This window comes from Bos mutus, chromosome 1 (assembly GCF_027580195.1).
Source record: "Bos mutus isolate GX-2022 chromosome 1, NWIPB_WYAK_1.1, whole genome shotgun sequence".
In the NCBI taxonomy this organism is placed as follows: domain Eukaryota; kingdom Metazoa; phylum Chordata; class Mammalia; order Artiodactyla; family Bovidae; genus Bos; species Bos mutus.
The window spans coordinates 101499280-101525961 of NC_091617.1; positions in this window are offsets into that span (position 1 = coordinate 101499280).

The following is a 26682-nucleotide window of genomic DNA, read 5'->3' on the forward strand; positions in this document are numbered from 1 at the left end:
AAGATTAATATCTATTCCTTTAACTTTATTTGATAAGAGCCACTGTACCAGGATTCTACAGTCAACACTCCAGAATTTTGTTATCCCTTTGGGCCTATTGAGGCACATCCAAGGCAATGATAGCACCAGTCTTCTATTTTAATATTTGCATTCAATATCTACCGACAGATTTAGTCTTCAGAAATGGATAGCCACTGGCCTTGGAACAATACATTTAAGTAAATAGATTCTGGCAGTGGTGGTTCCAGATAGCACAGGTGAGTCCCCATGTGGTTCAAAGATGGTCTTTTGTTATTTTACATTATTTGAATAAATTACCAGCCTGTTAAAGAAAAAAAGTCTATAAATTAGAACTGTTATACCTCTTGGATTTTTATTACTAGAACTTAAAGGAGGGAATGTTCATTTCTTTCATTGTCATGAGATTTACTACTCCAGATATTCATTATAGTACATCTGGGTTCTTTTACCTTTTCTTCTTCATTGGGCAGGAAGCTTTTCATAGAAAAGTTACAACCAAACAAACATTAGCTTGTATTGGCCTGATGACAACTAAACACTGTTGTGCTAGTCTTTGCTGCAGTTAAACACATATGTACCACATATGTATCAACACATATGTAGTCCACATATGTACCAACACAGTTGGTCATTCATAATCTTGGTTTCCTGAATTTCATTCTACATATACATTAAATATTGTCTTTAAGTGTCAGGATTTATATCCCTTGGTTTCTTTACCACTCAAGAAATTATAAATTATCTCTGTTGATGATTGTTCCCTCCATGGCTTGACTAGTTGAAAGCCAGGTTCATTGCTGGCCTTTTTTCAAAGTCTTTTTCTATATAGAGTTGATACATCAACACTACCTCTTACTTAAAGGCTAATTGTCAGAAGAAATTTGATAGGAGTATCCCCTATATTTGTCTCCACAACCAGTACCATAATCTTCACGACTTAGAAAGTCCTGGCATACAAGTTAGTAAAACTCTGCCCTGCTTACCTCTTTTGGGCTTACATGTACATATATTGCTCCTCTCTGTTTAGATTTTTGGTGAAGAGACCATGAGATAGGCCTCAAACCATCTGCATTTGAGCCTTAGATGCTTTATTTGCTTAATAGTGACACAATTCTCTTGCATAATTATCACTGGAAATGAAGCCGCACATTTCCCATATCCTAATGATTGGTTTCATATTTGGGGGAAAAACTCAAAGTGTTTGTGTTCCAATTTCCAGTATCCCTGAATGTCCTACATTTGGATTTCATTACCATTAACTCTAGCTATATATTTGGCAATAATTTAATAATGAGTATATGTGTGCATATGTGTGTTTATGTGAGTCTATGTATATAAATTTTAAATGTCAGTGACATAAACAATATTATTTATATAATTAATCCACACAAAACATAAACATTAGTATAAGCTAGCTAATGAGGACTGCGTATTTTTTTATGCCCTTTTTCACATTTCTACATTGTTTATTCAATTGTACATAAAGCATAAATACTCACATTAAATCTTTCTAGTTCAGAATCTGTAAGATATAAACTTTCATATGTGAGGTCCCCTGGGCCTCAATTTGCATCCCCAAATGGAATCTATTCATTTGAAAGCACAAATATTTTTAAGCAATTTTCATGCTTAAATAGTTGTGAAATTGAGGGGGCTTTCAGCTTCAGTAAATCATACATATTTTTCTATTCTGCTTAACTCCTTTTTCTTGTGCAGATGTGGCATATATTCCTAAACTATTTCTGGGTGTACATTTTTGGTAAGATGGCACGACGTGGAAGAATTTTACATTAATTTATTTTAAATTACACCTAAAAGTAGTGAATAATGGTTAAAAATGCAATAAATTAAAAATATCCTATCAAAAAGTCATAATTAAAACAAAAAGAATAAATTTTTGGCTACATTTTGATATCAAATATGATATTTCTGATGGTCAACAGAGGATATTATTTTTAATAGACACAACTTTTTTCCACTTTGAATAACCTGTTGTGCTTTATTACCATTAAAATATACTATAAAATACATGAACTGTGAACTTCCAGATGTTCGAGCTGGTTTTAGAAAAGGCAGAAGAACCAGAGATCAAATTACCAACATCTGCTGGATCATTGCAAAAGCAAGAGAGTTCCAGAAAAACATCTATTTCTTCTTTATTGACTATGCCAAAGCCTTTGACTGTGTGGATCACAATAAACTGTGGAAAATTCTGAAAGAGATGGGAATACCAGACCACCTGACCGGCCTCTTGAGAAACCTATATGCAGGTCAGGAAGCAACAATTAGAACTGGACACGGAACAACAGACTGATTCCAAATAGGAAAAGGAGTATGTCAAGGCTGTATATTGTCACCTTGCTTATTTAACTTATACGCAGAGTACATCATGAGAAACACTGGGCTGGAAGAAGCACAAGGTGGAATCAAGATTGCCGGGAAAATATCAATAACCTCAGATATGCAGATGACACCACCCTTATGGCAGAAAGTGAAGAGGAACTAAAAAGCCTCTTGATGAAAGTGAAAAAGGATAGTGAAAAACTTGGCTTAAAGCTCCACATTCAGAAAACGAAGATCATGGCATCTGGTCCCATCACTTCATGGGAAATAGATGGGGAAACAGTGGAAACAGTGTTAGACTTTATTTTTCTGGGCTCCAAAATCACTGCAGATGGTGATTGCAGCCATGAAATTAAAAGACGCTTACTCCTTGGAAGGAAAGTTATGACCAACCTAGATAGCATATTCAAAAACAGAGATATTACTTAACCAACAAAGGTCCATCTAGTCAAGGCTATGGTTTTTCCAGTAGTCACGTATGGATGTGAGAGTTGGACTGTGAAGAAAGCTGAGTGCCGAAGAATTGATGCTTTTGAACTGTGTTGTTGGAGAAGACTCTTGAGAGTCCCTTGGACTGCAAGGAGATCCAACCAGTCCATTCTAAAGGAGATCAGTCCTGGTTGTTCTTTGGAAGGACTGATGCTAAAGCTGAAAGTCCAGTACTTTGGCCACCTCATGCGAAGAGTTGACTCATTGGAAAAGACTCTGATACTGGGAGGGATTGGGGGCAGGAGGAGAAGAGGATGACAGAGGATGAGATGACTGGATGGCATCACCGACTTGACGGACGTGAGTTTGAGTGGACTCCGGGAGTTGGTGATGGACAGGGAGGCCTGGCGTGCTGCAATTAATGGGGTTGCAGAGTTGGACACGACTGAGCTACTGAACTGAACTGATATTATAAAAAGCGCATGAAATAATAAGAGCTTCACCAGCCAGTTTCTTATTGCTTTTTATGTATTGCTTAGTTTTATTCTCACAAGTCTACAAAAGTAAAATTATCATCATTTCCATTATACAGATGAGGGAGCAAGCAAGGAGATTAGTCATACAAGTAGATCAACTCTAGAGCAGATGTGCTTAATTCTCACATTGTATTACCTTCTCTCTCCATGTGTATTTCCTTCAAAATACACCAATCATGGCAAAATGCTAACTATTTAATGTTTGCTTATTCTTTTTTTCCAAAGTAATTAATATACCTACACATATATCTGTCATAATTTTCAAGTAAAATTACTCAAGTATATAGCATGTGCATTAATTTTCACCTTTAGCACATGTTGTAAATACAAATGGTACAGACTCCAATAATTACAGAGGTTTAGTGGTACAAAGATCTTAAAGTAACCACAGGGAAGTTTAACAATCTAACTGAAATTTAGTGAACAATAATGCAGAACAGAAAATCTATATCTCTTTCTCTTTTTCCTTGGCCATTTCAGGAATTTGACAAAGAGACACTTTCAAGGGTTGATTAGTGAGAAGAGGATGCTATCAGGAAAAACTTGACGACACTATTGTGATTTTTCTGGCATCATATTTTTTTAAAAGGTTTTGACAAATTTTTCTCTGAGTATAAAGTTTAGATGAGGTGGATATCACCTCCATGGTGTTATCTTGTTTTTAATATTAATAATAAAATATTCCAAGTTTGTGGAAACCATTGAAATCTGTTTTGATAATAAGGGACCACAAGTTTTAGGAATGTGTTTTAGGACCAGTAAAACATTTTTAAAATGGTATGCTGTGATGTGATAAGTCGCTTCAATCTTGTCAGACTCTGTGTGACACTATGGACTGCAGCCCACCAGGCTCCTCTGTCCATGAGATTCTCCAGGCAAGAATACTGGTTTCCATGACCAGTGTGTTCCATGAGTGGGTTTCCATGACCTCCTCCAGGAGGGATCTTCCTGGCCTAGGGGTTGAACCAGCGTCTCTTAACTCTGTATTGGTGGCAGTTTCTTTACCACTAGTGCTAGCTGGGAAGCCCCTTTAAAATGGGGACATCCTCCACTCCCCCCACAAAAAAAAGTTTTATAGAATGCATGACTTCTCTGTTAAGATTAATTCTGATATGTATTATTCAAGTTGACAATATTTAAAATGCAGCATGTTAGCTTTATAAAGAAACTTTATACCAGATGACTCTAAAAATGTACACTATCATTAACCAGTGATTATATTTAAACAATATTTCAATATTCATGTAAAAATTATGTTTTAACTTACTGCTATGAAATTACATATCTGTTTAAATAGAATCCTTCCTGTTAAATAGCAAACAATAATTATCCTGGTTTTCCATGTGTCTGTTTTAATATTTTATACACATCAGACAGTGTATGCTGGTTACTGGGGCAAAATTTAATATCTTAACATTTATGAACCACATGAATATACTTCAGTTTTAACAAAATAAAATGCACCTGTGAGCAATGATTATTATGAGTAATTTACAAAGGCAAACTTTTTATAAAACTATTTAGTAAGTCTCTTCATTATAAAATAGATCCTATTTTTTTGAATTGTTTGAAAATCTTTGAAATTTACTTCTCTTTATTCCCCTTCTATCTAAAGAAATCTGTAGGTTAGACCTTTGGGAGAATATCAGTGCTATTCTATAAGCAAATACAGATAATATCAATAGATGAGAAAAGTGGACTTCAACACAGAATAATTCAGTTTTGATAAGAATAAAATCATATTAGAACAAATCTTAATGTTCAAGTTACTCAAATTCAATAATATACTTTAGGGAATGTCTTTTGCATTAGAACCAGCTTTTTTGGAATAAAACAAAAGCTTTTTAACATGCTACTTTTGTGAAAATAAGGCAAGCAGTTTATTGCAGGTATCTTCATCAGCAATGAAAGCACACAACTTTTTGTAGCCCCTGGATAAATCAGGATTAGTAAGCACATTCCTCATACTCTCTTTAGACAAAACTTATTTCCTAGCATAAAATTTTCAGATATCTCTTAAATTATTCTTCAAGATAAGCTTTTCTAATGTCATTGATATTGAGAAATTCATAGATTAACATGAAAACTCATAGGTAATTTAAGATGGACTCACATCTAATATTTGCAGGGCCTATGAGGACTTTATAAGTATATCAATACTGAAAAAATATAAATTATACTAGAAAATTAATAAATAAAACATGTCTTATGCCTTGACAAATATAACCTCATTATGACAAACTTTAAAATATAATAATAAAATAACAAACATCCAATTTATTAAAGATGACTATATTTAATTATTGTGATTTATGTAGGGCTGGTGATAACTGTATCAAAGCAAAACTTGCACTGGAAAAAGTGAAACAGACAAGGAAAACTTCATTCAAAGCTATTGTAATAAGGGAGAGAGAACAGATCAGAGACTGTACTCAACTCCAGTAAAACAAAAGGTGAAGGGTATTAAAGAGCTGGTGTGTGTGTGTGTGTGTGTGTGTGTGTGTGTGTTGTAGTGGTGATGTTAGTATGGAGATCATAGGCCATCTATGTCTGTTAATTATCCTTACTCAAAGGAAAAGTAAAGTTGCACATACTTTATGACAGGAGATAGATTTCTAATTTGATTACAAAAGAAACTGAGCTCCTATCTTCCCAATGAGACTGGAAGATAAAGACTCCATCTTCCCTGATGATGACATTTCAAAGAGATGGCTAGCAGGTCTTTGAGGAAGACAGCCTGGATTGTAATATTGGCAAGAGGCTTTTTAAAGAGATTTATCTCTCAAAAGAACAGAGACAGAATTCACAGTTACAGGTTTTCCAAAGGGAGGTGAAAACGTCTCTGTGGTTAGGCCATTTAGATTCTGTAGTCCCTATCATGAGAGGGGAGTTAGGAAGAAAGCTGCCTAAACCACAATCAATAATAATCACTAAGATAAAAATAGAATGTTCTTAAGCTTTTAAAAATGTTCTCAGGTTTTCTTCTGAAATGATACATGAAAAGGCAAAATAGAATCTATAATTAAGCATATATTTTAAAATCAAAATAGTTAAAATTGAATTTTTAAAAGTTTATTTATAAATCTTATTAAATATTTTATTAAAAATAAAAACTATTTACAGCTGTAATGTTCAATGTGCATTAAATGACTATTGATCGATCATCTATATATCCAGTTTTCAGGATGGCACAAGTTTTAAAATATGATAAAATGCTTCTCAGCCACTTACACAAATGATACTGAGTTCCTGCAGACCGGTGACCTGGAACACAAAATGAAGCAGGAAAATGCACATTAAACTCAACTGAGAAGCGACACTTTTTTTGTTTTGTCTTGTTTTGGAAGAATCTGTTTCATTCCTGCTGAAAAAAATTATAGTAGATTCATCTTTTTTCTTACCTAAGTGCTTCTGTTTTTTCAACCCATTACACTCACAAGCAGTATCCACTTTGGCCTAGTAGTAGCCAGCCCACAAACTTTCCAGCATTAGGACTATAATCTTTTGCTTTAAGGGTATAGATCTTCATTTCTCTGGGGTGGAGTGATGGTGTAAGGAGAGGGGATGCTAACGGTTTTAGTATGTGATGTCCCAGGACTGAACACTGAATTCAAGTATCATCTATGTATATAACATACTGATGTCTCAGGCATGAGGTCCAAAACAGGGGTCCCTCTTACCAGACTCTATGTAGAGATCCAAGATGAAAACCTTTGGGGTACAGTATCATTATTACAGCATATCTAAACTTTTCATTAGAATTTTAAGCCATTTACCTGAACCTTGTTCAATAGCTTATCTCATTTTAATAATAGAAATATATTCAACACCTGTTTTTGTCCCATTGAAATATGTACGATGGTTGGGATAGTATCTTCAACTAATTGAATGTTGCTAATTAAAGGTATTAATCCATTTATATTTGGCTTATACCTTATCTGGAGCCTACAATGCTGGAGACGTGGGTTAAATTCCTGGGTCAGGAAGATCTCCTGGAAAAGGAAATGGCAACCCACTCTAGTATTTTTGCTTGGAAAATCCCATGGACAGAGGAGCCTGGTAGGCTACAGCTCATGGGGTCGCAAAGAGTTGGACACAACTGAGCAACTTGACTTCACTTACCTGGAGCAATACAGCACTTTTTAAACTATACAATTAAAATAAATTTCACATTCAGATGACAAATAGATTTTAATAATTCACATCCATCAGTCAACTATGACTGTGAGTTTTGTGTCCTTGATCAGAATAATAATAGTTCTTAAAACAATGTTGTCATTTTTCACTCACTAAAAATGCTAGTGATGGGCTCACATAAGAGAAATGATACATCCCAGAAAGAAAAACTCAACTTTTTTTTATTGTAATTTAAGAAGTAATGTTTATATCACCATGAAGCACATACTTACTGTGTATAGAATATTTTAATAGAATAACTTTAATAAGGGTTGTAAATATCTCCCATCAAACTAAAGTGAGGTGTTTGGCTTGAATAGAAAACAATAATTTTAATTTTTAAAATGTATGGTATAAATTAATTGTGAATCTGAATTTGACATTTGAATATTCTAAGCATGCAATTTCTAAAAGGACATTCAAGAAGATGGAAGTAGGGGCTAACTAACCTGATAAGAATTATCTGAGAAGATTGCAGCTAATTTGAGAACATTCAAATTTTATACGGTGAAACAGTTATTGAGTAAATATGATATCATCTTACAAACAAAAATATACTTTGAAGCTCAAAAGAGATACTTACTTAGCGGCAATTATTGCTGCAATTATGATTGCAGTGATTATACAGAAGATGATTTGGTTTAAAAACTTTAAGCAAAAGTTAAAAACTAAGCATTATTTATAAATTTTAATCATTGCATGTTTGTATTTTTTTATCACTAGAGGATTATTTATTGACTACCTAACTTCTAGTCTCCAATAATGCTAAAGAAGCTGAACTAGAATAGTTCTATGAAGACCTACAAGACCTTCTAGAATTAACATACAAAAAAGATGTCCTTTTCATTATAGAGGGCTGGAATGCAAAAGTAGGAAGTCAAGAAATACCTGGAGTAACAGGCAAATTTGATCTTGGAGTACAGAATGAAGCAGGGCAAAGGCTAATAGAGTTTTGCCAAGAGAATGCATTGGTCATAGCAAACACCCTCTTCCAACAACACAAGATAAGAGTCTACACATGGACATCACCAGATGGTCAATACCGAAATAAGATTGATTATATTCTTTGTGGCCAAAGATGGAGAGTTGTATACAGTCCGCAAAAACGGGACCAGGAGCTGACTGTGGCACAGATCATGAACTCCTTATTGTAAAATTTAGACTTAAATTGAAGAAAGGAAGAAAAAGCCCTGGACCATTCAGGTATGACCTAAATCAAATCCCTTATGATTATACAGTGGAAGTGAGAAATAGATTCAAGGGATTAGATCTGATAGACAAAGTGCCTGAAGAATGTGGACAAAGGTTCATGACATTGTATAGGAGGCAGGGATCAAGACCATCCCCAAGGAAAAGAAATGCAAAAAGGCAAAATGGTTCTATGATGAGGCCTTACAAATAGCTGTGAATAGAAGAGAAGTGAAAGCAAAGAAGAAAAGCAAAGATATACCCATTTGAATGCAGAGTTCCAAAAATAGCAGGGAGATGTAAGAAAGCCTTCCTCAGGGATCAATGCAAAGAAATAGAGGAAAAGAGTAGAATGGAAAAATCTAGAGATCTCTTCAAGAAAATTAGAGATACCTAGGGAACATTTCATGCAAAGATGGGGACAATAAAGGACAGAAGTGTATGGACCTAACAGAAGCAGAAGATATTAAGAAGAGGTGGCAAGAATATTCAGAAAAAATATACAAAAAAGATCTTCATAACTCAGATAATCACAATGGTGTGATCACCAATCTAGAACTAGACATCCTGGAACGTGAAGTAAAGTGGGCTTTAGGAAGCATCACTACAAACAAAGCTAAGGGAAGTGATGGAATTCCAGTTGAGCTATTTCAAATCCTAAAAGATGATGCTGTGAAAGGACTGCATTCAATATGCCAGCAAATTGGGAAAACTCAGCAGTGGCCACAGGACTGGAAAAGGTCAGTTTTCATTCCAATTCCAAAGAAAGGCAATACCAAAGAACGTTCAGACTACTGCAATTGCACTCATCTCACACACTAGCAAAGTAATGCTCAAAATTCTCCAAGCCAGGCTTCAACAGTATGTGAACTGTGAACTTCCAGGTGTTCAAGCTGGATTTAGAAAAGACGGAAGAACCAGAGATCAAATTGCCAATATCCGTTGTATCACTGAAAAAGCAAGAGAGTTCCAGAAAAACATCTACTTCTGCTTTATTGAATATACCAAAGTCTTTGACTTGTGGACCACAACAAACTCTGGAAAATTCTGAGAGATGGGAATACCAGACCACTTGATCTGCCTCTTGAGAAATCTGTATGCAGGTCAAGAAGAAACAGTTAGAACTGGACATGGAACAATAGACTGGTTCCAAATAGGGAAAGGAGTACGTCAAGGCTGTGTATTGTCAACCTGCTTATTTAACTTAAATGCAGATTACATCATGAGAAATGCTGAGCTGAATGAAGCACAAACTGGAATCATTGTTGTCAGGAGAAATATCAAAACCTCAGATATGCAGATGATACCACCCTTATGACAGAAAGCGAAGAACTAAAGAGCCTCTTGATGAAAGTGAAAGGAGAGTGAAAAAGTTGGTTTAAAGCTCAACATTCAGAAAACTAAGATCATTACATCCTGTCCCATTGCTGTGTGAAAAATAGTTGGGGAAACAGTGTTAACAGTGGCTAACTTTATTTCGGGGGGCTCCAAAATCACTGCAGATCATGACTGCAGTCATGAAATTAACAGAAACACTCTTTGGCAAGAAATTTATGACCAACCTAGACAGCATATTCAAAAGCAGAGACATTATTTGCCAACAAACTTCTGTCTAGTCAAGGCTAAGGTTTCTCCAGTAGTTTTGTATAGATGTGAGAGTTGGACTATAAAGAAAGCTGAGCACCGAAGAATTGATGCTTTTAAACTGTGGTGTTGGAGAAGACTCTTGAGATTCCCCTGGACTGCAAGGAGATTCAACCAGTCCATCCTAAAGGAGATCAGTCCTGAATATTCATTGGAAGGACTGATGCTGAAGCTGAAACTCCAGTAAGTCGGCCACCTGATGTGAAGAACTGACTCATTGGAAAAGACCCTGATGCTGGGAAAGATTGAAGGCAGGAGGAGAAGGGGAAGACAAAGCATGAGATGGTTGAATGGCATCAACAAGTCAATGGACATGAGTTTGAGTAAACTGGTTTTGGTGATGGAGAGGGAGGCCTTGCGTGCTGCAGTCCATGGTGTCGCAAAAGGTCATGGGGTTGCAAAAGGTCGGAAACAACTTATCTACTGATCTGAACTGAATTGAACTTTTCTAGTTTACTTTATTGGATTAGCTGAAAGATCTGCCAAGTTGGATAAGGCTTAGTGATACTTTGCAAGAATATGGTACTTAGGTTACCAGAAGCATAAATCAGTTATGAAGTGTGTTAGTATAGCTTTCTGTTAAAGACTTTTGAAACATTTTTTTTTTCCTTTTACATTTACAATAACTTTAGATGTAGTTCAATAAAATGGGAGTACAGTGGGAAGCCCTGGGGCAAGCTGAGTAGGACAATCCTCAGGACTGACATGGCCCATTGTTTCTGGGTTATATTTTTAGGCATGAATGATTTTGGTTTGAATCTAAGTAATTGTAATTGTTATTACAGTTTCAATCCTAGGATTGTCGTAATTTCATGACAGTTATCAGTGTTTTCCACTTCTTAATTGTTGAGACTGATATGTCTAAAAGATATAATTTATCTTTGATTAAAAATGTGTTATGTTTAATATAATGCAGTATCATATATTAAAATTTATTTTAATTACAATTTCCTTTTCAAACTTTATCATCAGCTCCTAGATTAAGTATAATTTTAAGGTTTACCTTTCAAGCAAGAATTAATTAGGTGGTTACTTTGTGAAGCTCAACAGCCTGAGTTGTCAAGATGAGTAATATGTCCTCCTGCTCTAAAACAGTGCATGGATTCAGGAAGAAAGCACTCACTTTATACAGCACATGAGATCTACCATTTAGCTCTGAATTAATAAAAGCATGAAATATCCCACATTTTTTAATATGTGTACGTTAGATGAGTCAGAAAAGTTAAGTGCTGACAGTCTGAGATAAGAATAAAGAAGAATTTTCCTGGTTGACAACAGTGAATTGTGATATTTTATTTATTTTTTAGAATAACTATCTACTACTACTACATTAATATTTATTATATGACCATGATATATAATTATATGCATTGAATTATATCTTATTTATGTTGATTTATTATACATAGAATGTAATCATTAGAATATTATTATATTATACCACATCGTAGATTCTTGCATATAAAAAAGAATATAAAGGGAATACCAGAGCTTTTAACTTTCTTTTTGAGAGAAAGGATTTCTTTGTCTCTGTGGGTTTTTTCATTTTAAGGGTCCTTCAGTGACTCTCAAACACTTAAGTTTTAGGCCTGGAATCTGAGTAGTTACAAAGGAGTGGCTAGAGGAATTGAAGAATTATATGTATTCAGAAGAAGGAATGAAGTTTAAATATGAATTGCTGTATGCACATTTAGAGGACCATAATATTCTTCTAAGATTGTTTCTGAAATGAATTATTTGGATTTCAGTCTCTGAATGTCACCATTCCATACTCAAAACATCTGTCCTCAGATGGAGTTATTATCTTGTTTTTTAATTCATAACAAAATCTATTTATTATGTGTGTAGTAAAAATCAAGATCCTTAGCTCCGTCATACTGAAATAGCGAAATCATATCTGTGGATGTGATTAAGAGACTCTAGAACCACTGACTATGATTTACCACCAAAAGTAATAAGAGGCAAACATCTCCCCTGCTATAGATTAAACTGCTGGTTACTTGCTCTGGTAGGCCCACCTGCAGTCAGGATGCTGGCTGTGACCTGGGCCCAATCAATTATGGCATGATTGCAGCTGGACATACAAAAAGCAGTGAATATGAGGAAGCTGTCCTTGTGAGCATGATGACAGGGAGAGCAGCATTATCCACATCGAAGAGGCAGTGCTGGCAGTGATTTCAGCATCCCCAGCATGCCAAATTGATGATGTCCATGGCACACTTTGCAGTGTCTGTTCTCAACTGTTCATGCAATTGTTAGGTGATAACATTTGTGATGTTATTCCTGGCTGTGTAGTCTTCAAACTTGATCTAGACACATACAGAAGTTTCTGTAAGCTACTGAATTTCTTTGATTAAATTCCTATTCTGTTTAAAATAGCCAAAGCAGATATCTGATGCTTGCGGTTAAGAATCCTGACTGGTATAGGAAACAAATCAATTAAAATACTTAAAATACTATGTGTTCTAGAGATAAAAATTTCTCTATCCCTCAAAGCACTTTTTTATCCTTAATTATTAATAGATAAGTAAAAATGTTATACACTTATTATACATGATTCTCTACATTACAGCTTGAAATTTTTGAAGCATTTTGAGTCTCCTGCTCACTGTAATTATTTTGTTGTTGTTGCTTTTAATTATATTCTAATGGATTATTCAAAGCTCTAAAGTGTCACTCATGTGACTCCCTCAATGAACAGAATTTTTTCGAGTCAGAGTTTTTATGAGAACAAATTTGTAATAAGGAAACATGTAAATACATAAATATGTAAAATTCTTCCCATATCTGTTTGTTTCATAATCACCATACATGGGTTTGTCATTACCACACATATATGTATATGTCATAGATGTGTATATAGAGTTTTCATAAGCCTAATAAAGGAGAGACATTTAGATATTTTTCAGTGAAGTATTTTGAAGGACAAATCACCCAGGTAAAGTTCTGCTCTTACACAGTTCCCTTTCTTTCTATCCCTGAGGTCATGGGTGCCTTATTTTTTGTGTGTGCTAAGTCATGTTCAACTCTTTGCAAGCCCGTGAACTATAGCCCGCCAGGCTCCTCTGTCCATGGAATTTTCCAGCCAAGAATACTGGAGTAGGTTGCCATTTTATTCTCCAGGAGATCTTCTGGACCCAGGGATTGAACCCTCATCTCTTGAGTCTCCCTCATCCATAGGCAGATTCTTTATCCACCGAGCTATCTGGGAGCCCCTACTCTTAGTCTGAAGGTTTTGCCCCACAATCTGAGTTGAAACACCAAATACTTTTTTCAGTTGTCTCCAGTCTTAATTCCTGTGCTCAACAATTAGATTTTTTCAATCTTTGCCCCTGGTTTCCTCTCTGTCTCTCTTGCTCCTACACCGAAGGCTGATGGGAAGATCTGCCTGTGCAAAACTGTGGTTTCTCCCCAGGATGCTGCCTCTCCTTGCTCTTCACATCTGCAGGAAATGCAACCTGTGAGTAGAACCCAGCTCTGCCTGACCTTGGTGCAGGCTCTTTGCATGATGAACCCAGCCTGAACCTCACTCCACAGGCTCCAGCCTGTCTGGGACAGGAGGTTATCTGACAAGAATAACTTAATAGCCAGAAGCAGGCTGCACACCAAGTGCATAGTTGCCAGAACAGCAGAAAAGCTAAGTTTACCGTAAGAGATGAGCAGCTTTTTAAAAGTGTCTAGCTGCAGGGAATTAAAGCTTCCAGATGGCAGAATTTCTCTGATCTGCAGCCAGACACCCACCCTGCAATTCTCCGAGACACAGGCCCATTCTTAGCAATTCTAGGCTTAAACTCAAGAGGCAACCTTATCCTCTCTCCCACCCTTTCTTCTTCCACCTCCAAGATATGTAGCACATTCTTATTTTTTCTGCTCAAATTATAGGTACGGACTAAAAGTGATTTTAAAATAGTGTATCTAGTTTAGTTTGGAAAATAAAGAAATAGATTCAGAAGACATAGAATCATTTATTCTCTCACCCACACTTGTGCCAAATAGTGCAAATAATTATACCTGTCTGGGCTTCAGGACATTTCTTCTGAAAAATTCATTGTCTGCTATATTCTATGAGAGCCAGAGTTATAGTGCTTTGATTGTAAAAGCGACTATTGTAAAAGGCTTTAAAATCCTAACCCAAAATATAATAATGTCCCACCATCTCCCCATCTGGAGATCAGACTCTGGCAACCTGAAGCACAGGCACAGCTCCAAACTCAACAATAGATCATGAAGGTTCTCAGGAGTAAATATAGAATTCACATGTGTTTTACTTTCATACTGCAATATCAGCAGAGTTAGAAAGTTGTTCATAAAGGAGGACAAAGTGAAATGATTTTATTACTAAACCACACCAGATAAAAATTAAAAGGAGGCCAGCAGTAAGTACATTATCTTTAAAAAATTCCAACAGTCCATTGGTTCAGCACTGTTTATTGGGTTGACCATCCTCTTCCCACTGATTTTAAAATCACCTTTGTCATGTTATCAAGTTTCTATACTTGTGGGTGTCCCTTTCTCTGTTTCTTATTCTGAACCATTGGTTTACTTCTCTATGCTAATTCTACAATAGCATTGTTTTAATTGCTAAATTTTATAGGAAGGCAATGGCACCCCACTCCAGTACTCTTGCCTGGAAAATCCCATGGACAGAGGAGCTTGGTAGGCTGCAGTCCATGGGGTCGCGAAGAGTCAGACACGACTGAGCGACTTCACTTTCGCTTTTCACTTTCATGCATTGGAGAAGGAAATGGCAACCCACTCCAGTGTTCTTGCCGGGAGAATCCCAGGGACGGGGGAGCCTGGTGGGCTGCCATCTACGGAGTTGCACAGAGTCGGACACGACTGAAGTGACTTAGTCGTAGTAGTAGTAGTATAGCTCAAGACATACTATGAGCATGCATGCATAGTATGTCTTGAAATTTAACAGGGAAAGTTTCATATTTTATTTTCAGAATTATTTTGCCTGTTCTTGGCCATTTATTTTTACATGAAATTTGGGATGGGTTTCTTAAATTCCATTAAAAGAAAATACATTTGTGATTTTTATGTGTGTGTGTGTGTGTGTGCGCGCACGTATGTATTAGGTCAGCCACTCAGTCGTGTCTGTCATTTTGCAACCCCATGGACTGCAGCCCACCAGGCTCCTCTGTCCATGGAATTCTCCAGGCAAGAATATTGAAGTGGGTTGCCATTTCCTCTTCCAGGGGATCTTCCTGACCCCAGGGATCGAACGTGAGTCTCTTCCATCTCCTGAATTGGCAAAGCAGATTCTTTACCACTGAGTCACCTGAGAAGCCCTGAATTTTATAAGCATTGCCTCAAATTTTTATAGATCTTGCAAGAAAATCAACATCTTTATTTTTTTCATACAGTATATGCTTTTAAAAATGATTTGCATATTTTCTTTAAAATTCCTAAACAGATTTCTTAGAACTCATATTTTAAAATCTATTCTAATAATATCCTTTCATTTTCTCATGCATAAAAATAATATCAACGTTTTTGTGTTGTTCTTTTGTCTAGTTCACTTATGTTAACTTATTTTAAATATTTTGCTGTATTTTATATGCACTCTTACAAGTAAACATTCACATTATAAAAGCATTGGAATTTTTCTCTTTTTCAATCTATGGGACTTTAACTTTTATTTTTTGATTGTTTTATTTCTCTACTCAGGACAATACATAACAGAAACAATGAAATAGGGTATCCATTTCTGAAATAAATATCAGGTTTTGTTTTTTTTTTTGGTTGCCTTGTGTAGCATGTGAGATCTTAGCTTCTGGACCAGGGACTGAACCCATGGCCCCAGCAGTGGAAATGTAAGGCAGAACCCTAACCACTGGACCATCAGGTAATTCCCCAGGGAACTTCTTACTCCTAAAACTAAGGGCAATTATTCTATAGTACACTTATTTCTAATGATATTTAGTCAATACATAAGTGGAATGGCCTTAATTATCTTAATAGAGATATTTTCCATTCACAGACAGATAATAATCTGGGTTTTTAATATTGCAAATGAGTACTGAATTATAGTAAGTGCTTTCTGCATCTATTGTGATAATCCTTTAAATCCATTAATTTGGTGGACTACATTGTCAGATTTTTAAATTGAGGAATCCTTCTCTGCTATGATATAATCTTTGTTTCTACTTTTCTGACTAGATTTACTGAACTATTGAGTAAAGTGTCTATATCTGGTTAGTAAATGGAATATTGTCTAAGTATTTATGTAATGTAAAAACAATTAATAAATAGAAATCTTATTTAAATAGAGTTGAGATCAGATGTGAAGAGCTCATGCCTTGTGATAATAGGGCATGATAATGATACTATCTATCTTCCTAACATATAATAGGAAGAGGAAAGACCCTCTTCTTTCCTGGCAAGGACTGTCAATGAAAAGCCACAGTTCTTTACTTATTATATCCCTGCCAACTTCCTTTTTATTTGTATAAGGGCATTCTTTTTATTTTGCATGAGGGGACTGCACCTGGCTTACCATGGTTGCAGACTCTGAACTGCAGTTTTCTGTGGATCCTGAATAAACCCATCTGTGCTAGAGAAATATCTGGTAGTCCATTTGCTTCAGGTCAGCATTTTGGTGGCCCATACAGAGAACAGAGATAACTCCCTATAGCTCTATGGCTCATGAGCAAATGGGTATAGGACCCACAGCTGAACCATTGTTGCTTACTCCTTTGCTCATCAATCATGGAGTTTGAAAATCCATCTTTCTTCTGATCCAGTCTCATGCCCTCTTTGCATTTGAAGCTCCTTAGGTTTGTTCTGAATCTATTTAAAGTCTTTTTTCATTTTTTTTTCAGGTTAAATTCTTTTTCTGTATACAAGTACTGGTATGGCCTCTCTGTCTGATTTTGAGATCAGACTATCTCACCAAGGCTAGTGAACCTTTAACCTATTCTTTTGGGAAAAGGGTTGGGTCACTTCTCTGAAATGGTACCAGCTTTTTAGCCTTCAGTCTGTTCCTTTGGAGGGACTGTTCTCTGGAAACTGGTTAAAATATCCTTTGGCTTGGCTTCTCTGGAACCAAGCTGTTTCCTTTGAATTGGCTGGGATTGGCTTATAAGCTGTCTAAATACAGTCATTTGTGTTGTATGCTGTTCAAGCTATTTGAAAAATGTTCTTTACTCTGGAGGGAAAAAAAAAATTTTTTTAAACTCTAAGAAATGTGATCCCAGTTATCTAAGTATTTTGAGGGTGGCCTCCATACAAGGACTTTGGGAACTTTATCTTTAAAAGTCATGCACATTTCTAACTAACTAGACCAAAAGTGACCAAAGGCCCTTATGGAGAACTTTTGAAATCCCCAAACCAAATTTCCTTGAAACCAAATTGAACTACAGTGGCTCAGACATTTCCAGAACTGAGTGGAACACTTATTTTGATTGGTATTTTGAGGCTTCCCAATGATATAAGGAGTCTATAATTGCCTCTCTGCAAAATAAGGTTTTAATATTAACTGAGGCCAACAAATGATTAACGAAAGATACAATGTATCCCAAAGCCTCAGGCTCTTCTTCCTTGGCATCTTTGTTTCAGACACTACCTCTGGCATCATCTTCCTCCTTTTTTTATGCTGGCTGTGCCTCTTCTATATCCTCACAAATCCCCCATGCTAATTTTCTTGCTAAACTTCCTTTTTTCTCTGAAACACTGATCGTTTGTCCCTATTGAATCAGTAGCCACTTTCCTTATGGGCAAAATCTCCAACTGATATTGGCAAAATTCATAGAACCTCTTCTATCAAATTTCAAATGGACACCTCAAAACTTCTTCCCAGAATTAATCAATACCCTATAAATAATCCTTTCAAGACTGTAATAGAAGATTACAAGGCTCAAGACCTCATTTTCCTTTGTATTAGCCCCTGAAACACTCCCACATTACTGGTGAGAAAACCTAAGGGCTGAGGGTGGAGGTTGTCTGGGACTTCTGAGCAATAAACAGCTTTCTCAATCCTTTCTCAATCTGTTGTTTCTAACTTTTATACTTTACTAACATCCATTCCAACTGGAAGTAAATTCTTCACTGTAATTGATTTATGCAGTGCATTCTTTAGTGTTCTGGTTGATGAAGCTAGCCAATAGCTTTATGTCTTCACCTGAGAAGAAAAAAATTTCAGCTAGATAGTAATACCTCAGGGTTATACTAAGAGTCTTTGTTATTTCTTGCAAATCCCACACACTGATCTGGATGATTAAAAGTTCCACTTTATAGGAATATGTGGATGATTTGCTTCTTTGCTTTCCTTCTCAAGTCTAGTCCCCAGAAGACAGCATCCACTTACTAAAGTTTTATCCTTATAAGGACATAAGGTCACCAAAGAAAAGTTGCAGTTTCCTCAAATCCAGGTTTGATTATTAGGGCATCTGATAGCAGAACAAGGGCTACACATAGATCCAGATAGATATTCTAGTGTCCTAGGTTTCCCAAAACTAAACCTAAATGCCAATTGTGAGGTTTTTCTCAAGCCATTTGGTTATTCTCTAGATTTGATTCCAGATTTCTCTATTATCAAAACTCTATATGCTTTGCTCTCAACAGTTAACAACCCTGATCAAATTTTATGGGAAGAACCAGGTGGCACAGCCTTCAAGGCCTTAAAGGAGAATTTAATGCCCCCTCGCTTACCTTTGGAACTCCAAATTATCAGATTCCTTTCTTCTTTTTGTACACAAGAAGAAAAGAAATGCCCTTGTGAAACTCAGCCCGAAAACATGGCGACTAATATTAATCCATAGTGTGTTATAGCTAGCAATGGGACTCTGTGGTATGGGTATACTCACCTTGCCTAAGAGCCATTATAGACACTGCCATTTTCATTGAAACCACTGGGGAAATTATTATGGGATCCCCTTTAACTATTTTTGTACTTCATGCAATAGACGGTTCCCTGAATTCACTTCACACTCAGCATTTCTCAGTCAGCTAGCTCACCTACTATGGAGTCCTTTTGTTAACTGGACCTCTCAGAACTCTTTTACATTGTCATACTCTTGATGCAGCTACTTTTCTTCCCTCTGTGACTAACAAAATCCCTCATAATTGTTTAATACTGATGAATCACCTTCTGACTCCTTATAATGATGTACAGGAAATTCCACTGGGTGATCTTGACGTCTCATGGTTCACTGATGGTTTTATTTAAAAGGTGAAAATGGAAATATTGTCCTGAGTTTGCTATTACAACTCCCTTCGATGTTGTGGAGTCAGCATCTTTTCCTATTGCTACTTTAGCCCAACAAGTTGAATTATACACTCTTACACAGGTTTGTACTTTCAGTTTGGTTCAGTTCAGTCGCTCAGTCGTGTCCGACACTTTGCAACCCCATGAACTGCAGCATGCCAGGCCTCCCTGTCTATCACCAACTCCCGGAGTTCACCCAAACTCATGTCCATCAAGTCGGTGATGTCATCCAGCCATCTGTCGTCCCCTTCTCTTCCTGCCCCCAATCCCTCCCAGCATCTAGCCAAGAACAAAACTGCAAGATTTATGCTGATAGTAGATATACTTTCAGAGTCATTCATGATTTTGGATTATTGTGGAAGTAACATGGGCTTCCATATTTCCAGAAGAAATAAAATTAAGCTGGCCCCATATTCCAGAATCACTTCATTTAGTGATTTTTATCAGTAGATTTGGCTATTATTGATTCTGTGGCATTCTAAAGTTGACTTTCTGTAAGTTAAAAGAAATAATTTTGCTGATATTTCTGTGAGGAATTCTGTCTTTAAAGGGACCAACAACAACCAGGCCTCTGTTACAGTCCAAAGGGATATTTCCCCAAATGATTTTTAGAAACTTGTAAGAGAGGTCTAACCATTTACCAAAGAAAAGGAAAAGCAAAATTGGAAATTCACAAATTGTTGATTTGATAAAAAGGGAAAATTCTGGCTTGGACCAGATAACAATAGTTTTACTGGAAATTCTAAGATTTCCATTCCCCACCATTATGACCCCAACCATTAGATCATTGGTTTACTGAAAAAATGATAGCAGTCATGAATTAGTATCAGTGAGCAAACATTAATAAGGCCAAAAAAGTGGCTATCTCACTTTTCCCATTTGTGTGAAACAACCCAGAGTCTGTTTGCCCTTCTCCTGGACATTTTAAACCACCTGGTGGACCATTAGAGGTCTGGCAAATGAATTTCATTTAATTTTCTTTGCCTCATAAATATAAATATATTTCGGTCATGGTCTATATGCTTTCACACTGGATGGACAATGCTTACTAGCCTCAATCCTCTGGTTTAGTCAAACGCATTAATGACATTTTTAGGATTCAGTTGGCAAAATTTATAGAGGCCCTGGTAAAAACTTGACCAAAAGCATTGTTGTTGATCCTGTTCAATCTCAGGTTTGGCACTCACAAACTCACACTTTAAGATAGTTACAAGAGGCCTGATGTATTCCTTCTTCTGACACACAACTGATAAAAGGATAGGAACTACAATTTTGCAAAGGCCTAATTTCCCCTACTAAAAATAATCATGTTTTTGTAAGGCAGTCTTTTCACAGTGTAAACTCAGAAGATGAAGACCTTAAGAATCATACTTTACAACCTGGAGATTTTGTCTGTTGGAAAATTACCTCTGAAAGAACTCTCTTCAACCTCACTGGAAAGCCTCCTGTCAAATATTCCTTACCAGTCTTTGTACCCCCAAACTCCAAGAAAGAGACTCTTGGATTGACATGACACATCTAAAGGAAGTGCAAGCACTCATTGGACCTGCACATCACTTGATAAAATCTGAGAGTTAAGATATTTCAGAATTAAACCAGATGACATCCATTAGGTCAGCTTTCCCAAGATATCCAGACCAGGCCTGTTAGAAGTTTGTCGCCAAACATTTAATAATGGTAAAATGCTTCTGATGATCTCTGATGTCTGTGATCATAACATAGGGATTTTAGACAAAAAAATGCCTGAGAGTTCTCTCTCTTACTTCTCCTTGTTACTTGAATGCGACCTTAGTAAGTTTCTAATCTGTCACTTTCCCTCCAAAATGAGACCTTGCACCCAGGAAAGGTCTTTTTTGACCCTGAAGGACAAAAAGCTACTGAGACTAGAAAACAGACTCTACCAGCAATGCATCTAGAGAAAGATCTTAATCAAGATGTATAGTAAGATGTAAAAAATTAATTAGCAGAAACTTCAGTTAAGTAGAATCAGGAGGCAAGAATGGGGAGCTCACGTGCCCTGTGATGATAGCAGAGCCCAACAGGAGAGAAAATAATTTTATCTTCTTTCCTAGCAAGAAGGTAATCAATAAAACACCATGGACTCTGTTTACCATAGCCTGTACAATTCCTTTGGCTCTCTACAAAAGTGTTCTCTTTCTTTTGCCCCTTGGGTACTTGCACATGACTCATCATGGTTGCAAACCTTGAATTGCAGTTCTCTGTTATTCCTGAATAAACTCATCTTTACTGAAGAAATATTTGCCAGTCTATTTGTTTCAGGTCACAATATATCTCTATCTATATATCTATCTATCATCTCTCTAGCTCTAGGAGAATCAACTAAGACAATCAGTGACAAAACTATAGACTGAGAAAGTTAGGTTTATTGACCCATAGCAACCAGAGAAAGCACACTTAAAAGCCATCAAAGGACATTTCACCCAAAACTGAAAAAGTTGGAGTAATTGTGATGTTAGGAGAAAGAATGGAGTTTAGGTAAATTCAAATCAAGTGTTTGGACAGGTTCAAATCAAAGTAGGTTTCATGTAAAGAGGTTAATATCTATTCTGGACAGCAAAGAGAACCTGGGATTTTGTTTCTTTCAAAACTACAAAGTTATGATAAATGTGGAAAAGTGTGTTTAGAAAGTCTACTCCATCTGGATGGAAAATCAAGGCTGCTCTTCTGTGTCAAAGCCAATTAGATCCTTCAGACAAGAGAAGGATGATACAATTTTACTCATGTAATTTCAAACAACAGTTTCTGATAGTCTTTCATTTTGGAGACAGAGAACAAAGTTTTGCTGTGAATAGAAAGTAGTCACTCAAGGAAGGGATTGCTATGATATTTTAAAGTTGCAGAGGGACCTTGGGGAAAAAAAAATGTTTCTTAACTGGGCAGCTGGCTTTATCTGCATCTGTCATCCCAGCCTGATGAATGTAAGAGTAGATTTTTGCTTTCTCAGTCAGAGCTAATTCTCTTTTTCTCCCTCTCTTTCTGATGTATAAATGAGCTATATGCGTGCAATTTGTACATAAGTATGTATTTATATGAGGCTTCCCTGGTGGCTCATTAGTAAAGAATGAGCAGTGAAGGAGACATGGATTTGATCCCTGGTTCAGGAAAATCCCCTAGAGAAGGAAATGTCAATCCACTCCAGTGTTCTTGCCTGGAAAGCTCCATGGACAGAGGAACATTGTGGGCCATAATCCATGGAGTCACAGAAGAATCAGAGATGACTCAGTGAATAAACAACAACAACAACATGTATTTATGTATGTATGTATACATATATTTACATATCAATATGCACATTTATTATAATAGTGTTTTTACATTATAAACTAACAATATTTTATCAATGCAAAGAAATACAGGAAAACAATAGAATGGGAAGGACTAGAGATCATGTAAAGAAAATTAGAGATACCAAAGGAACATTTCATGCAAAGATGGGCACAGTAAGGACAGAAATGGTATGAACCTAACAGAAGCAGAAGCTATTAAGAAGAGGCAGGAGCATACACAGAAGAACTATACAAAAAGACCAAGATGACTCAAATAACCATGATGGTGTGATCACTAACCTAGAGTCAGACATCCTGGAGTGCGAAGGCAAGTGGGCTTTAGGAAGTTTTATTGCAAACAAAGCTAGTGGAGGTGACGAAATTAAAGCTGAGTATTTCAAATCTTAAAAGATGATGATGTTAATGTGTTGCAATCAGTATGCCAGCAAATTTGGAAAACTCAGCAGTGGCCACAGGACTGGAAAAATTTAGTTTTCATTCCAATCCCAAAGAAAGGCAATGCCAAAGAATATTCAAACTAATGCACAATTGCACTCATCTTACATACGAGCAAAGAAATACTCCAAACTCTCCAAGCCAGGCTTCAATAGCACGCAAACTGAGAACTTCCAGATGTTCAAGCTGGGTTTAGAAAAGGCAGAGGAACCAGAGATCCACATGCCAACATTCTTTGGATCATAGAAAAAAAAGAGAATTCCAGGAAAACCTTTATTTCTGCTTCATTGACTACACTAAAGCCTTTGGCTCTGTGGATCACAAAAGTGTGGAAAATTCTTAAAGCAATGGGAATACCAGACCACTGTATCTACCTCCTGAGAAATCTGTATGCAGGTCAAGAAGCAACAGTTAGAACTGGATATGGAACAATGAACTGGTTCAAAATTTGGAAAGGAGTACGTCAAGGCTGTATACTGTCACACTGCTTATTTAAATATACAGAGTACCTCATGTGAAATGCCGAGCTGGATGAAGCACAAGCTGGAACCAAGATGGCCATGAGAAATATCAATAACCTCAGATATGCAGATGACACCACCTTTATGGCAGAAAGTGAAGAGGAACTAAAGAGCTTCTTGATGAAGGTGAGAGGAGAGTGAAAAAGCTGACTTAAAACTCAACATTGAAAACATTAAGATCAAGGCATCCGGTCCTATCACTTCATGTCAAATAGATGGGGAAACAGTGGAAACAGTGAGAGACTTTATTTTCTTGGCTCCAAAATCACTGCAGATGGTGACTGCAGCCATGAACTTGAAAGACGCTTGCTCCTTGGAAGGAAAGCTACGACAAACCTAAACAGAACATTAAAAAGCAGAGACATTACTTTGCCAACAAAGGTCAGTCTAGTCAAAGCTATGATTATTCCAGTAGTCATGTATGAATGTGAGAGTTGGACCATAAGGGAAGCTGAGCATTACAGAATTGATGCTTTTGAATTGTGGTATTGGAGAAGACTGTTGAGAGTCCCTTGGACTGCAAGGGGATCCAACCAGTCCATCCTAAAGGAAATCAGTCCTGAATATTCATTGGAAGAAATGATGCCGAAGCTGAAGCTCCAATACTTTGACTACCTGATGTGAAAAACTCACTTATTAGAAATAAGCCTGATGCTGGGAAATATTGAAGGCAGGAGGAGCAGGGAACAATAGACGATGGTATGGTTGGATGGCATCACCAACTCAGTGGATGTGAGTATGAGCGGGCTCTGGGAGTTGGTGATGGATAGGGAGGACTGGCGTTCTGCAGACCATGGGGTCACAAAGAGTCAGACAGGGCAGAGTGACTGAACTGAGCTTATAGATATACACTCTTACACACACACATATTATTTTCAACTTCTACTGATCTAGACTACTTTATTACCAAAGCTTTAACTTCTTGAAAAAATTAGGTTGCATATATGTCCCAATTTAGAAATGTCCAGCCATCCAAATCATTAGAAAGGTGTCTTATTTATTTTGTTATTCAATGCTCTATTCTCATTTTAATAATACACAAATATATAGAAGATACTATAATAAACTGAAACAGTCTGTGGCCCCCCTAAAATGCTTTAACAGATATTGCCATTTTGCCAAATAAACCTAAGATTTTTTTAGAAACACACTGTTATAGACATAATTAATATCTCTTAATCCATTCTCCCCTTCTTAGCAACTAAATTTTAGCTATACATAAATACCTACATACACACATGTATATACCTATGTGTATAGATAATTAAAATGATGTAAAGTCACTAACCACCAAAAAGAATATATATATGTGTGTGTATGTGTGCATATATATATATATATATTCACAAGGCCCACAGATATATTTCTTTAATTTTCTATTCAGTTTTTCATGGTAATATTTGGTATTTTTATGCTGTATTTTGCTTCTTTCATTTGTACCTATTATTGTTTTATAACATCTAGAATTTCTTGTTGCTTCTGTTCTATTCATTTTGTTTTGTTTTGCTTTATATATTATGTTTTCCTCTTCCAGTTTTAGGAATCTACATATGCTTAGTTCAGGTTTCCTTTTCATCAAAGGACATATTAATTTTGTCAAAATAACATTTATATTTTTGGTTTTAGTAATATATTTCTTCATGAGTTTTTTTCAAAATTTTCATAAATTTTAATTTTCAGGTTCATCATGGATGGACATTTTTTTTCCTTGTCCCTTTTGGCCTGTCTTTCTTCATTCACCTTTATTCATCTAGTACTTTTGTGTCTGCTTACTTTTGGCTTCTGTGGAGTCTCCATGTTTGAAATAGATGTAAAGTCTGTGTCTGTCCCCCCTTTTCTATAGTGATGGTGATATTAAAAATAAGTCAAAGCCAATAAGCAAGGCTGTCACTGAGTTGATCAAAGTTTGGATATGACACAAAAGTCACATTGTTCTCCCCTCCCATGTATGTGGCTGCATGTCATTGCTCAAATAGTCGTTAGTAAGAAGTTTTCTGTAAATGTGTTTTTGAATAGGGAGAAGGAAATGACAACCAACTCCAGTATTCTTGCATGGGCAGAGGAGGCTGGTGGGCTATGGTCCATAGGGTCACAAAGATTCAGACATGACTGAAGCAATTTAGCATCCATGCATGCTTTGAATAGGGGTGTGCTACCCCAGTTTCTGAATTCAAGCACTCTGCTTCAAGTTTCTGCACTCCCCTCCACAAAAAATGGCTGATTTGAATAGTTTCTACTCATCATTACTCTGTACTTTTTACCTTATCAGGTCTCCCTTCCCTGCCATTAAAAAACAAAAATTATTGGAGTATAGCTGATTTATTATTTTGCACTAGTTTCAAGTGTATAGCAAAGTGAATGAGTTATACATATACAAATATTAACTGTTTTTAAGATTCTTTTCCCATATAGGCCATTACAGAGTACTGAGTAGAGTTCCTTGTGCTATACAGTTCATAGAAATGGATTGTCATTTCCTTCTTCAGTGGACCACGTTTTGTTGGAAATCTTCACTCTGATCCAACAGTCTTGGCTGATCCTGCACAGCAAGGTTCATAGCTTTACTGAGTTGCCATTTAGCATGACAAGACTGTCCTTGAATATGCAGATGATACCATTCTAATGGCAGAAAGTGAAGAGGAAATAGAGAACCTCTTGATAAGGGTTTAAAAGGAGAGTAAAAAATGGCTTAAAACTCAACATTCAAAAAACTAAGATCATGTCACCTGGTCACATCACTTCATGGCAAATAGAAGGAGAAAAAGTGGAAGCAGTGACAGATTTTATTTTCTTGGGCTCCAATATCACTGCAGACAGTAACTGCAGCCACAGAATTAAAAGATATTTGCTCCATGGAAGGAAAGCTATGA